General features: G+C 29.5%; 1 protein-coding gene across 2 annotated transcripts in view; it reads right to left on the minus strand.

Annotated features, from left to right (window-relative positions):
* Mp (collagen XV/XVIII-type protein multiplexin) overlaps positions 1 to 14,281 on the minus strand; it is a 1,718,393-nt gene that overhangs the window by 714,092 nt on the left and 990,020 nt on the right. The window lies entirely within an intron of this gene.

Here is a 14,281-nt window from a genome sequence, read left to right on the forward strand (position 1 = left end):
CTAATTAAGGTCAAATTTTTCTTAGGCGCATTTGTTAACAGCTAAAAAAAAAAAAAAAAAAAAAAAAAAAAACTTTTTCAAAATCGCAACCCCACCTCAAATATACATTATATGCAAAGTTTTTTAAAACTTTTATGTAATTTTTCGAATTCATGGCATTACAAAATATAGTAGAAAACACAAAAAAAACTAATTGTTTTAAACATTTTTATTTTTAACAAGTTTTTAGGTGTTAAATGCAAAGTAAACCTGTGGTAGTCATAATTATAAAGAAACATGAACGGAAAGTACATTTAACGTTTAACAATGCTAGACATGTCTCTATTCTACAAAGTAAATTAAAAATACACTGGTCTTCTACGCTAAATAATTATAAATAAATAATGTTTTAAAAAAGATTTTAAAGATTTCATAATACAATAATTGAATTATTCAATTATTCAGCTTTATATACTACTTCAGCTTTTCGGGTACTACCCGAAAAGTTTATAATTTTTTCAAAAAGATTTTTTTTAACAGATTTTTCTTCAAATTTCTCTTCACAATTCCTTGTTCTTTTAAAACATTTTCTAAAGTACTTTCCCAGCCAGTAAAGTACAATAGAATATTTTAATTAAAGGACGAAGGCCGTTGTTTGATATTTTAAAACTTTTCATGAAAATTCATATATATTGCTTTGATTAATTTTAATATATTGACATATTTTGATAAATCCATTAACTTCAATTAATATTATAAAATAGAAATATTATCATAAAGAAATCTTCAGAAAATACCCCTATAAAATAAAAAGTTTTTGTGAAAAAATAATTTCAAACTACGATCGTTAAAAAGTTTTGATAAATTATTGTAGGAGTGTTGATTTCAGTTTCATTTTTCTAATAAAAGAGATTTCAAGAGCTTAATAAAGAGAAAAATAATAATAAATAATAAAGTTAATTTAATTTTTGTTTAATTTGGTGCCAAATAAAAATAAATACAGAACTTAAAAAAATAAGATATATTTTAATAGATTAAAATAAGTTATCTTTGAAATCTGTAGAACACAGATCTAAGACATAATTATAATTGTCTTATATAAGACATAGATATAAGATAAAAAAGGATTTTTGGTAATGTAATAATTTATTTGCTAATTTGGCAGATTTAAGTGCTTTAAATTTAGAATTTAATAAGGTATTTTTACAGTTAGTAAGTGTTTATTTTTAGTTCTTTTTTTTATTTATTTTTATTCTTAAAAATATTTAATTATGTCTTTTCACATAATTAAAAGAAAATCTGCTAAAAATTTATTAAATAATAGCATCTCCGTCGCGGCTTCGCCCGTGCTATATGATTACGTTTCCCGTCGCTGGCAGAGGTTGCCCAACAGGTGTTTTGTCACTTCAAATCACGATTTTATGGGTACAGAAAGGAATTTGTTCAAAAAAAAAAAGTATAAATAAATGACCTAAAACTTCTTTAATAAATTTTTTGTTCTATATGTCGAGAGATATCGACCGTTGTCAATGTCAATATCGATTCAATTTATATTAATAACGATTGAAAATTTTGGTCCATGTCTTTAAATTTTCAATGTATCTTAAACGGTCATACGGAACTTAAACTTCAACATACGGAACTACATAAAACATTTAAATATTCCCGGAAAAAAAAATTGTGAAATTTTCAACGAAATCGATTAAATAGCTTTTGAATTATTAGGATACACACAAAACGAAGATTATATGGATATACTTACGATTTTAATTTGGGTTTAAATGAATTTCAACACCTAACGTTCGATAAAACCATTTTGTTCGGTTCTTCTTACGCGATATCTGAACAAAACACAGATATAAATAAAGATATGAAGGAAAACTTATTTTTTTATGAAATACAAAAAAAAAATTAAATAATTATGAAACCGTCTTTTATACGGTTGCAAAAACAATTTTATTCATATACTATAAATAATTATTTCACTATTATATAATTAAAGTTGGTGCACTGTAACAATTTCTTTGAACATGGAATGTCTAACAAAAATTAATGAAAAAAAGCAGGGGTATGATTTTACAAAAGCAAATATAATTGTTCAGACGTACAATATTTTTTTTCTATGGGAATTTCATGATAGTCTATTTGCAAACCAAATACAAGAATGAAAATCACTGTATAAAAAAACTCGGCAAAATTGATAACGATACTCATTTTTAAAATACGATACCAGTTTATACGTTATATAGATTTCCAACCTCTAGGCATTTCATTATAGGCTCATGTAAGCATAAACTCTATTCGATACAAATGTATTTTACATTGAAAATGTAGTGTGATTCTTTATCACTTTAGAAACATGATATTAAAGGCTACAAAGAATAATTAGGACAAATAAACACTATTTTTAAATTTTTTCTATAGTTTCTTCCATAATTACATGTATAGTATATATGTAATTTATAATAAAAGAAGAGGTGTAATCCTACCGTACTAAACGGCATTTATATGTGGGTCTGTGTGTGCGTGCCCCTTAGCTTAGCACCGGAATGTACCGAAAACTAGCGGAAAATCTCGATTCGTTAGTACATGTCTCGTGGTATTATTTTATATCGATAAAATAATATAACAATATAAAATTTAACATCACATAATATATATTTTTGTCGTATATATATCGATATATATATATATATATATATATATATATATCGAAGTTTTGGAATAGTTTAATATTTTTCAACCGGATCCGAATTTCCGGAAGAAAATCGCAAGTATCTCGAAACGGTCTATCCTAGCGCTCTGAAAACTTTTTGTGACCCTCGGGACGCCGTTCAAAAATTGGGGAATGGATGCCTGGGGTGCCCGCACCCACCGTAATATCTCGGCAACCGCTCGTCCGATATTCACGATTCAAATGGCATTTGTATCAACAGGTCAAGCGCTAACTGGTTAACGTATCGGCTACACTCTTGGTCGACTGGATCTTGGTTATCCGGGAATTAAATTGTTTAGCCCGATGTTGTAATTGCACTTACCTAACTTTCTTTCTCCTGTTTAGCCTCCGGTAACTACCGTTTAGATAATACTTCAGAGGATGAATGAGGATGACATGTATGAGTGTGAATGAAGTGTATTCTTGTACATTCTCAGTTCGACCATACCTGAGATGTGTGGTTAATTGAAACCCAACCACCAAAGAACACCGGTATCCACGATCTAGTATTCATGTCCGTGTAAAAATAGCTGGCTTTACTAGGACTTGAACGCTGGAACTCTCGACTTCCAAATCAGCTGATTTGGGAAGATGCGGTCACCACTAGACCAACCCGGTGGGTGCACTTACCTACCTACCGTAAAACAACTGATCTGATCCGATTTTTCACTAAATACGCTCAAACCTGTGCGCTAGCGTAGCTGTAAAGTATGAACTTATGATAAATGAAAAGTAGAAAATAATAAATATGTAAAAAAAGTTTTTAAAAACTATTATTATATTAAACGCAGTAAAAGGTAAAAAATAGTTTTAGGACGGTATCTCAGAATGGATTTGACAGCAAGCTTTGATGGTGATATGTAAGATTATGTGAAAGTCATAACTTAAAATAAAAAAAATTGACGTTTTTACTATTTTTTCTCATTCGTGATGAATAGTAAAAACGTCAAATTTTTTATTTTAAGTTATGACTTTCACATAATCTTACATATCACCATCAAAGCTTGCTGTCAAATCCATTCTGAGATACCGTCCTAAAATTATATTTTACCTTTTAGTGCGTTTAATATAGTAGTGTTTTAAATTTTTTTTAAATAGTTTTTATTTATTTATTCGATTTGATTTCTTCATAAAATGAACTATAACCAAAAATTAGGCACCGTAATGTACCGATCAATAGCGGAAAATCCCGTTTCGTTAGTATCAATTTCTACAGTTAAATTTCTTATTTAACTTCCTTTGCAACAATTTTTACATTCAAAATAAAATATTTTTACACAAGAGGTAATCAATTTTGGATACCTAATAATCCCATTTCGAGAGTCCACCGGCTAGTGCAACCCGCCCGGAGGGCCTAGCTGCGGAGGCGTGCCGCAGGCTCGCCCTGCAGCTAGTTTTATCATACTATGTGGTTAATCTAGCAATACATTTATGTATTTCTAATTATTATTCATATTTTAAGGAAAAATATTAACTAATAAATAAAAACATAATTCAACACATTTGAAGCGCTTGAAGGTAAGTTTATAAGACAATTTTATAATGTATCACAGAAAAATTATATGTATATATATATATATATGTATATACCTGAGCGACGATTCGAACCTGGAATATAGATAAAAGGCAAAAATACTACGTAATAGTATGAATGATTACTACGTAAGATAACCGTTATGAATGAGTAGAATATTTTCTTGAGAACAACAAGTTCTGTTTAATTTGATTGTTAAGCAATAAAGGTTCATAATGGAACAGTTATACCGACTATCATATCATAGATAACACAACTTGGAACGATTAAGAAAACAAAAAAAAATTCTATTAAGACAAAGTGTGTCGTAGCCGAATTGTTTAGGATCGAGATGAATATATAAGAGATGATAATAAATTTCAGTAAAAATAAACAATAATCATTATTGTAAAACTATTTCGTAAATACTTTTTAATTGATATTTCAATGAAAATTGCCATGCTGTTCAAATTAACAAATTTATAAATAAATATATTATTAATAAATATGATTTATAAATATATACCTTTATTTAATTTAAACCTAATATTACAACAAAAAAAATGATTTTGCTGCATAATTTAACGTAAAAATTTTATTGCTTTTAGATTTTTTTTAATGGAGAATTCAATTTAACATTAGATGATAAAATTTATATTTGCAATACATTAATCGAATGAAATGTATTCGTTAGTTCAAAACGAAGTTTATTTTATAAAAAAAAAAATTAATTAAATATTCTACAGCCTATAATTGTACGTCAAAAACTTCAATATTTGATATATAATTCAAATCAGGTTTAAATGAATTTTAAATGTATTCTTAATGAAATAAAATTTTCTTTTAAACTGGATAATATACTGTAGTAAAATTAGTAAATATATATATATATATATATACTTATGAGAGTCGTTCAGTACTTAAAATCACAAATTGTAACAGCGGAAAAAATATTTAATAAAATAAACTGAAAATGTTTTATTTTAAAGTTGGCATCCCTGATATAGAACATATCAGCGATTCGAAAATAATTTCCATAGTACAACCTCTTTTGTTTTATATGAAAATATCGGCTTCGCTTGAAATGAGTACTGTGGAAGAACAGGATGCTGTGAAATACTTTTGTTACTCGACTGCCCACAAAGGAGTGTAATGTATTTAGGGGATATGTATGTATGTTTGTGCTACCGTAGCAGCTCAACGGCTGAATCGATTTAGATGTATGACCCCTCGTCGGAATCCTTAGGTTATCGGGAGTATCATAGTTTGTATAAATATGTATACATATATATATATGTTTAAATAAATTTAAAAAAATATTTTAGTACTCGTATATAGAAAATTGATACCCGGACTCTCTTTAAATTAGTAATTTTCCTACATTAAACAGCAAAATGATTGTCAGCAATGTTTTTTTTGGCAGTCGTATTTTGTTAATTTTCAATATTTATTTCTTGTTTTCTAGGGTGTAAAACCGACCGATGCTAAAAAAGAAGAGTAAAGAGTTTTAACGCTGCTAAGTTTAAAAATCGATTGAACATGTTAAATCGGGTAGAACAAATGTCACCTATTTTCATTCTGGCAAAAGACCGGTGGAAGTTACGACTAAGGCATTGAAAAATCGCATTAATGATCTTAATTCAAAGAAAGAGGCATAAAAATTAGAGTAATTGCTGAATTTTTTTGTGCGAATGACGATACTGTCCATTTCATTAGCCAGAAGCTGAATTACCACAAACCAAGGCGGGTTCCGAAACGGTCGATTTAAAACCACAAACATTCATGAATTCATAATTCTATGGAACATAAACTACAGTTTTTTGATACAGATAACCGATATTTTAGATCGCAAAATAATTTGTGATAAAACTTGGATTTCTTCATTTTGAACCGGAATTTAAACGTCAGAGTATGAAATGAAAAAATCCGAATTTATGTTCCACGAAAAAATGAAAAACCTACGCGTCAGACGGTACAGTAATGTTAACAGTGTTTTTGGATTATAAAGGCCAAAATTATTGCAGTCGTTTGGAAAAACAACAGTATGTACTACTTTGACATGGTAGGAAATAAAGTGAACCCTAAATAAGAAGAAAGCGACCTGGTTCTTTCTTTAAACGCTTCTGCACGATAATGCCCAATCCAGTACCGCTCAAAAGATATGAAAAGCTATTCAAATCTTGGATCGGGAGGTGTTGCCACATCATTCTCACAATCGGATTTCGCACCATGATGTTTTTCTTTTTGTTTGGTCTTATGTTTTTAAGTGACACCGAGTTTTGACTCAAGATAAAAAGTCAAGAATGTGGAACAAGAATGGGTCAGACACTAAGTTGAAATTTCTTTACTACTGGAATAAGAAAGCCCACAGAAAGAAGGGACAAGTGCCTAAATTTAGGTAGAGATTGTGTTGAAAAGTAGTTAGTTTCATTGTAATTGAATAAATAATCATTTTTCTACAATTATTTGTCTTTTTATAGTTCTGAGGAACTTATCAAAGGCGCCATTATTGGCAAAGAATAAGAAGATCCATGGTTACCTAGAGCTGCTATCTATTCGTGAAGAAATTCACCGGTTAAGCTCAAAGTATATACTTAAGCTTGTATACATGAAAACCATCTGGCTCTTAACCTATTAGATAACTATCAGAATGTGAGACGACTGAAATGGTTACATCTACTGGATCTTGTGACTGTTGTGCGGTGAATATTGTACTTTCTTTGTTTTATTAAGAATTTAACTGTTGTGTATCCGTTTTTCTCTGTTTCATTATTTGTTGATTTATGAGTATTCTGTTATGCGCTTTTTGTGTGGATTGTTAATTATGTTTTATTCGGTGTACCTTAATTGTATTACGCTTTGCTCAGAATGTTTCACTGGATACCTCACTTTTATATTATTTTTCCTTTTACTTATTTTTACTTATATTTTCGTTAGGAAACTAATTGTAAATAAGTTTAACAAAAAAAAGTCTCTTTAGTTTATTGAACGACCCTGGTGTGTATGTATTTCGTATGTTTCAAACTGAATATCACGTTTTAAAGCAATGTAATATTTCTCAAGATTGACGTATACTGATTAATTATACAATAAGTGAATGAGCAACTCAAACAGTTTTAGTTATGCCTAAGTTCAAATAATATTTCCTGTACCTTCCGCTTGAAAGCGCTAGTAGCAAATATGGCGACTCCCCCAATAGAAAACTTTCTGTTTTGCAATTTTTACACTGTGAATCTGTAATTACCATTCAACGTGCGTTCCGTTGTCTTCCCTCGAGTGACAGTAATACTCGTAGATGGTATAAACAATATGAAACCACTGGCTGTATTTGTAAAGGGAAGACTACAGAACGACCGAGTGTGTCCGAAGACAATGTTGAACGGGTAAGAGAGTCTTTTGTGCGTAGTCCTAGGAAATCCGTTAGGAAGCCTAGCCGCCAATTAGCAATTCCAGTGACGTCTGTGAGGAGAGTTTTAGGGAAGGGCTTACAACTGCGTCCTTTACACCTGTTACAAGCTCGAAAGCCTACATATTATGGTTTTAGTGATAATTTCACTAATGAAATTATGGACACTGAGAATGAAAACTTCCTTTATCGTCTTGTATTCAGTGATGAATCAAAATTTCATGTTAATGGAAAAGTAAACACTCATAATGTGAGTATCTTGGGATCAGAAAATTCTGATAAAATATTTCAGTGTGAAAGAGACTCCCCAAAATTGAATATCTTTTGTGCCGTATACTGACGGCAAGTTTACGAACCGTTCTTCTTCGCGGATATACTACATCTATGGCTCTTTCCTCATCTCCAATACGGACAACAGAACTTTATTTGGCAACAAGATACTGCGCCCCCTCACTGACATAATGTTGTACGTGATTGGTTGAATGAAATTCTTCCCGATCCCTGGATCGCTCGCCGAGGACCAGGTGAGGGCTTGTTTGCCGTGTTCTCCACGTTCACCCGATCTGAACCCGTGCGATGTTTTTTCTTGGGGGAGTTTATAACGGATCAAGAGTATGCGCCATCATTACCAGCTGACCTACCCGGTTTGAGGCGCAGGAGAGACAGCTGTAGCATTAATTACTCCAGATTTGCTGATTAAAGTATGGGATGAATGGTGTTTACATTGAACACGTATAGGAAACCTACTTGAGTTACTCTTTCATTTCACGTAAATTTATCAATGTAAGTAAAACTTATAAATATTACACAACTTTAAAACCCCGATATTCATTTTAAAACATACGTTTTATATATATATATATATATATATATATATATATATATATATGTGTGTGTGTGTTTCTTTTATAATAAACCTCTGAAAGAATATTATATCATTATAAAGCCACTAGAATTATCATCATTATCATAAATAAATGTACCAAACTTTATCAACTAAAAATACGAAGGTGAGCTAAGCAGTTATTTAAATGCAAACTTAGATTTTTAGCTAAGATGTTTAACGTAAATGCATCATTATGCAGATTTTACAGTCAACAATTAAAAGTAAATTAAACAGGAACATGTTTACATATTGGCATGAAGTTTAGATATACAAATCTGGATAAGTTAACTACTTTCTAGTGGGTGGATTTTGAGAAAATCCAGCCATTCGTCAGAGTAATACTGTTTACGAAAATCATATCCTGTAATAATATTCACAATTAATAACAGACTAATTATTTACAATGAATAAATAATGAATTGCACATATCAGTATTAACTGCTGTAGAATATATATTAAAATAACAAAATAAAATTTCAATAATATATTTTAAACAGCTAACAGTAACTCAATTTATACGTAAATAATAAATAAATATGTTTAAAAAAAAAACTGTCAGAAACATTTATAAGAACTCTTGAAAAATCGTACTATTATACAAAATATTACGTGTCAGATTTCAAATTATACTTTTCTATTGTTAAAATCATATTGAAAAAAGTGTTATACAATATATGATAAATTTGGAAGAAATTGGAAAAGAATATTAAATTATATTTTTCATAGCCAATATCCTAAGTACGGTTATGTTTTTGATTCTATATTTTAAATTAGGTATAATTTAACAATTCAGAACAATTTATCTCAACAAAAACTAAATGAATGAATAAAAAATATATTACCAAGAGGATGTTTTATTTAAAATACAATAAAGTAAAATACTTTTATTTTATTGAATGAATTATTATTCATTTTTATTTAATTTTCTTAATATTTTATGTTTCATCTCGTATGTAGGTACGTGCGCGTTTAAGTTTTGTTTGTGTGTTTGTATATGTAGTATTATTACGATAAGATCTTTTTGTTGGTTATATTTTCCCCAACTATCAACAACTGAGAAGCGCAACAGAAAATGCGCATATTATTCAATATTTATTAATAGAAATTTATGAGTGATTTATTTTACTTAGACTTTCTTATAGATGTCAAATATTTAGAGTAACAAGCTACAAGAAACATGAAAAAATGTTTATTTTTCTGAGATTCTTGATGTTATTTATACAGTCAGAACTTAAGATAAACAGAACGCAGTGAAGTGTTTGTAGAGATGAATATTGAATATTACCCGCATCTTGAAAAGATCTTCTTCCTCATGTTTTAGATTTTCTCCTGTTACGATTACAGAAGCTGATCTTAGCGTCTTTTCCTTAGACTTCCAAAATGTCTGCATCCTATTGGCTTATATTTGTATAGTAGCTTAGGTATTCTCTATTCTGCCATTCTTTCAACGCGTTTATCTAATTTAATATGTAGATTATGATTCGCTCATTAAGGTTATAGATATTTAATTAATTTCTGATATCAGTGTTTCTCTTCCTATCCGACAAATGGCACCATACGATATTTCTTAAAAATCTCATATCTGTTCCTGAATTCTTTTTTCATTTCTTTTGTAAGATAACAAGTTACTCCTCCATAAAGAAATTCTGTTTTATAGGATTTTATTAGTGTTTCTTTCTAACCTTATTTCTAAAAACTCTTTTTATGGTGCCATTATAGTAATTAAATTTCTCCTCAATTTTACTTGGAACATCTGATTCACCCTAGATAGAGAGTTTACATCCTAAATAGTTTACCTGTGACACTTGTTCTATGATTTTCTTGGTGTGTGTGATTTTTGATCTGATGATACCTTTACCACAGAAATTCATTACTTTCCTTTTTCCTGACGATAGTTTCATGTTATATTCTTTTGTTACTTTATTGAATTTAAAGAAGGCCTTCTGTAATTGATCTTCGTAGTTTGCAATAATTACTAGATCATCTGCAAAGAGCAGGAATATAACAAATTATTTAGAATTTAATTCTTGAAAGATTTGTGTTCTAATATACAACAGTATAATAAGTTCAGCGAGTAAGGTAATTTGAAAAATAATTACTTTTATTAAATAGTAAGTTGGTTATGGGTTGCTTATTATTCTTGGGATTCGCTAAATTTTTACGCAAATGATTTGCGCCAAATAAATATTTGGTTATACTTCTCAATATTTGTACAATAATATTGTATTAATACAAATTAATATAAATTTCACTTAACATTCGGCAGACTGGTGCAGCCGCCAGTCTTAACGCACAACATACCGAGTCAACCGGGCGACCGAGTTACTTCTTTACACTTTAAATATTTATTATCCATTTAATTCTACCGGTAACTTGTGACGTCACAACACAGCAATAGTTAGAGCATTTTTTGGGATAGAGGTGGATTTTTGCAAACTTTTTTTATATAATTTTTTTTTAATCTACGAAACTAGTGTATATGGTTGTTTAAAGTCACAATCGTGAAGGTTTTTTAAGTGTGTAATATTGGAAAAATATTGGCATAATAGATTAAGAATGTTTGAACAACAGGGCAGTAATATTAAACTCCTTTAATCACAAATCGATTGGAAGATGAAGTTTTAATACAATATTAGAAAAAGGCTTTAATACCCGAAAAGTTCGAAGAAGACTTAAAAAGTACTAATTGGAACGGGTAGTGACTCATGGTACACATATACTAATAAACATTATAAATATTTGAACATCATACTACAAATAAGAAAGAAATACATGTGGCTTATTAATAACAAAAAATAAATAAATATATATATATTGCTTATTTTATAAGTTTTCTTTTTCTAGTTTAATTCTTTGGTTAAATATTTAAAGAAAAAAATTGTGTGTTCCATTTACAGTAATATTAAAATGTGTAAGAATTAGTATAAACCCACTTTTAGTTATTGCACACGCCCGACTAATAATTAATACAGACTAAATCATTTCTTTAGTATTCTGCATAAAATTTGGCTAAATCATTCAACTTTCTTTATAACTATCAATTCCTCCTTTTTAGTATAATGATTACAACGTCTAAACTATTTCACTAAGTGTCTTGTATACCGTAAAAAACATTTTTTTTTTCAAGTGCTTTACCAGTTGGTTCCTTTAAACGAGAAGTTTGAAACTGCACTAACATATTAAAAATACATCTTCTTCATGTTGGTAATTGCAACAGTACAAGTTGACCTAAAATAAAATAACACAGTTGCAGGGCTTTTCCTACAACTGCAGGTTGTTTCTGATGCACAGCTTATATATATACACAACTTAATTTAAAATATTTATCATTTTATTTAAATATAATATTTTTTCGTTTATTTAATTTAGTGATTCTAACTAAAGCGCACGCGCATAGTATTTAATTCACGCGGGTGCGGCGGTACTAGCAGCGACGGTCGGCACTAACTAAACTAATTTAATTTCACAACTTATGTAGAATAAATTTCATTTCAGTCGGCAGACTGTTCAGCCGCGAGTTTTAACGCATAAGGTACCGAGTCGAGTACGGAAGAGTTACTTCTTTACACTTTAAATATTTTTCATTTAAATTTACCGTTCACTTGTGACTTACAACACAGCAATAGTTTAGAACATTTTTTGGGATGAGGATGTGATTTTTGAAAACTTCCTTTTTTAAATAATAATTTTATTTATTAATTGTTAACAAATGTTTAGGCCAAATCTCGAGATACTGAAGGTGACCTTTCTCTACAGCCTCATCCCCTTGACCTTTTAAGTTGAAAATTTAATGGGACAAATTTTAATCTGACAAATTTTGATCAAAATCGGTCCATTAGTACTGGAGATATAAAGTGATTTAGAGGCCAACACTGCACACACACATAAGAAGATTAAAATCCGGAAAATTTCCATCTGGTATTTTGGGTTCCCTAGGGTGTCAAAACGTCACGATCCGATACACCATCGGCCCAAATTGGGCCGATTATAATGCTTTCCCTTCTAGAGATATAGCTCTTCTGTAGCGCTATCTAGACAGGAAGGTAAAAGAACTATATGAAAAAGAAGAGGAAGATGTAAAGTTTATTAACCCCGGTAAAGCAGGAAATTTTTTTTTATAGTTTTGAAGTTTATTTACAATCGGTTACATCTACATAATCTTTGAGAAATTGGATCACACTCGCAGTCATATGATAAGAAGTTCCCTGAGAATATACTCAAAAATAATACACTAATACTACAATGAATTTTTGTGGCAAGCAGCACATACATACTTAGTAATTATGAATAACATTTAATACCTAACAGAAGAACAAAAGGAAGAAAAATAAAAGAAGTTATAAATTGCAAGAAAAACGGTGAAAAATGAGAAGAAAAGAAACGGATATGCAACAAATTTTTAAATAAAAATCGAAAAGATAATGCACTGCACACATACCTGAAGTTACACTTAAGACACTATGCGATCACTAAGATCTAGAACGTGTACCTTTTTTAATTTTGTAACGTCATTCCCGTTGTCTAGGAGGTTCAAAGTTAACTGATTTTCTTGGTTGTTAAGAAATAGCTCGTACTTTAAACTGAAACGATGTATTTCCTCCCGGACGTATCGTAAACCTAAATACTCGTGTAAGTAGAAAAATAAATATTATAAAACGTATTGTTAATAAATACAAATTAGATATTAACAAGCATTAAATGTATCAAACGTTTATGAATATAGTAATAGATCTAAAAAAATAATAACACAAAACACATCGTTTTTGTTTTACGCGATGCGATTTACATCAGAAAAATTTTATCGTTAAATATAAAATGTATTTGTAGTATAAATACAATTATAACACAATTAGCTTCAAAGATTGGTTCAGAAAAATAATCAGGTATTAGCATAATAAAGAAAACAAATTTGCTAATTTAAAGCACAGACAATGTTATCAACAATAAACTATACTAAATTAATTTATCAAACTTTTGATAAAAAATTGAAAATATTCGCATATTTATTCAATGATTGTTGAATACACGTTTTTCGTCGTGCTGATGCAAATAAAATTAAAATTGATTAAATCCTAATATTAAAAATTTTAGTGAGAAAAAAGGAAATTTTTATACAGTTTGTTTCGAAGCTTTTTTAAATTCTTAATTAAAAAATTATTTATTATATTTCACAAAAATTAAAAAATATATTACAAATTAGTTCGGTAATTTTTTTTTTCTTTTGTAAATTATATTTACAATACATTTTGTAGATTGGAAACAAAAAATAAATTTCACGACAATAATCAAATTATAAAGGAATTTCCCTTGAATCATCTTAATTATATTCTATTATCAAACAATAAATCAAAGACAGCATAAGAATTGATAAAGTCCAGCCAGTAATAAACTAGAAATCGTAATAATGTCCAGTATAACGAATAAAATCACAATATATAAAAAATAACAGTAACACAGGAGTCTATTGTATTAAAAAATATATATTCATCTGCATATATAATAATGAATGTTTGTTTGTGTGTCCCGTATGCGTTCCTATACCATTCATCCGATTGCGATGAAACTTTGGTGAGTTGTTGTGCACACGCCTGCAAAGGTTTCTGAATTAGGTTAGACCTGGTAGGTGGTGGTGGGGTCGAGATATTTCAAAAAATATATTTATGGTTCGATTTGGCTCATACTCAGAATACGTGTTACATGGAAAGAAATATCTCTCCAAAAATGGGCCCGCTAGGTGGCGTTGGGGTTGAAATATTTCGAAAAATTGTGTTTATGGACCGA

Source organism: Lycorma delicatula, chromosome 6, assembly GCF_047948215.1.
Source record: "Lycorma delicatula isolate Av1 chromosome 6, ASM4794821v1, whole genome shotgun sequence".
Lineage (NCBI taxonomy): Eukaryota > Metazoa > Arthropoda > Insecta > Hemiptera > Fulgoridae > Lycorma > Lycorma delicatula.